This window comes from Mizuhopecten yessoensis, unplaced genomic scaffold, assembly GCF_002113885.1.
Source record: "Mizuhopecten yessoensis strain PY_sf001 unplaced genomic scaffold, ASM211388v2 scaffold11145, whole genome shotgun sequence".
Taxonomy (NCBI): domain Eukaryota; kingdom Metazoa; phylum Mollusca; class Bivalvia; order Pectinida; family Pectinidae; genus Mizuhopecten; species Mizuhopecten yessoensis.
This window is the reverse complement of record NW_018408902.1, coordinates 380,498-382,961: the sequence shown is the minus strand read 5'-3', so window position 1 is coordinate 382,961 and position 2,464 is coordinate 380,498. Positions and strand designations below refer to the sequence as shown.

The window sequence follows — 2,464 nt, the reverse complement described above, 5'->3', positions numbered from 1 at the left end:
TTTTATATCTGTTTCTTATCTGGAGCACCGCTGAAGGTGGGGGATCGGGAAAAGAATACATTTGCTGTTACCCATTGCATGTATCTTAGGAGGCGACTATTGGGGGAACCCCCTGCAGAATTGGGTATTTGCCTTGGTGTCCTCCATTTGGAGACACAAAAGCGACCGAAATAAATATGCTGCACCCATTGCAATATTTTGGATCTTTATCTTTCTTTCTACTTCTAACTACCTTTTATTTCCTAGCGCCTTGCTTGGTAACACCTCACTTTTGGCTTTAATGTCGAAAGTTCGCCCATGTGAAGGAGGCAATGGGTTCTGTCTCCAAGCCGGGACATACCAAATTCTTTAAAATGGTAGTTGTTATTCCCTGCTTATCGTTCAGCATTTAGGAAAATGGCAACATGTGACCGGGCGGAGCTGTGCGTGTTGCCTTCGGCATTGTATTTCAGTGAGATAGCACTATAAAGGCGGCATCAGATCTAAGCTATCACAAAAAAGGCCAGCACACCGACATACTCCTGCATACACACATGCACGCGAACACTACACACATGGAGGCCGGTCCATAAATGACATCAGCTGTTAATAGGACGATAAACAAAATTAAACCAAACAAAACGAAACTTTTCTTGAGAGGACTGTCCAAATAGGAATAACTTGTTATCATATCCCTTAAAGATATATATTTCTACAATAAGGTATGTTAATCCCGAAACTTTCTTGTATATTTAGCCGAAAATACCGTAATTCTACGAAATTGAGCCCTTAGCTTACAGAACAAGCATTTTTACAAATCTCTAAATTTAACCTCACAAGGTTTTATTGCATATTATTCAAAAATATTCTAAAATGTACAAACTTCGTTCCTTCTAACACGTCCGCGTTCATCTATTGAATTAACTTGTTTTATATATCTGATTGTTGCAAAAACGTTTTTGCAATTATAAAATAATGTGCGTCGGCCGGGAGTCGAACCAGGATCGACTGCTTGGAAGGCAACCATGCTGACCGTTACACCACCGACGCTATCGAAGGACATCATATGATACATGATATAACCTGTAGATAAGGATGCTAAACATTCCCTCACAGTAAAAACAATTATTCACATGTAATATTATTTTGTTTCGTTTATTTCTGACGAATTAAATTCAAACCGTTTTGTTCCTCTATGTGATATCTAAGATGTGTTTTTGCGACGTCAGTGAATAGGTGTACAGATCGCCCTCGGCTATGTTCAGTAACTTATGTTTTTAGGCTACCTGACGCACCATATGGAAGGTTTAGGAAGCAACTTTCGGTTTTCTGTTCAAATTAAAAAACAAAAAAACGTCAGACAATTAATTCAATTTCACTAGCAAAGAACAGTTTGGCGATTGATATATCAAATATATACGTTTTTGAAAGGAACACACTACTTAACTCCTGCCTGAGAGGTATGATACATAATTATCTGTTACAATTATTTCTAACTGATCGAAGACATCAGAACGTTACAAAACTTTGATGTAAATATAATAAATGGATATTGTGTCCTGAGTTAGCCTTTTGATTAAACCGAATTAAAAGAATGCAATTGCCATTTCCATTTCGATGTACAGGTTTACATTTCTGTTTTCATTGAGACAAAAAAGGTGCAAAAGCTTGTTGAAATATATATGAAATGATAATAAAACAAAACACCAATTACAGTGCTAACCTGACATATGGCATGATATGTAGCCAGCGGCGGTCCAGTACAAATCTTTATTGACGTGGCAAACACACAATGTCAATGTCTTTTCTTCTACTTTTACCATCTACTAGCCTACATAAATAATCCAAAATTCCAGTATTCATACACACTTCTAATGATAATACTAGCTTCTAGCAATTATTGGAAGCACGGTTTTATAAATATTACACACTTCAAGTAGTAATACATGTTAGTATACACGATTGTAGAAAATATACACACTTCTAATAATTAATACATACTTTTATTAGTGATACAATCTTTCATATTTTCATTAACAACACACACTAACAGTATTAAAAGCACATATACTTATAATTCAACTGATCATAAGCATTTGCAATAATTAATCATACTGACAGTTTTACAGGTTGTCAGTTCTAATAAGCGCAATAATTTCAAAATCAATAAGAAATAAAACGTATCACAATTTATGATCTCCAGTGGTATTTCTAAACATTTTCTTAAGGTTGGTAAGTATTAATAACAGTAGTATGGCAAGCCAAGTTGTCATTTATGCATGGAGCAATGTTGATCCAGTACTTAACCAAATTATATAAGATATCTTATTTAATTATATAAGATATCTTATATACTTTATGAGATATCTTATATACTTTATAAGATATCTTATATAATAAATGAGATATCTTATATATTTTATAAGATATCTTATATACCTTTCTTTATAAGATATCTCATAAAAGATATAAGATATCTTATATA

The 2,464-nt window shown here is 34.0% G+C and overlaps 1 non-coding gene across 1 annotated transcript; it reads right to left on the bottom strand.

The window, feature by feature from the left end:
• Positions 1 to 957: 957 nt before the first annotated feature.
• Trnag-ucc lies at positions 958 to 1,029 on the bottom strand. The gene has a single exon. It is a non-coding gene; the product is annotated as a tRNA-Gly (tRNA).
• Between the last annotated feature and the right edge of the window lie 1,435 nt (positions 1,030 to 2,464).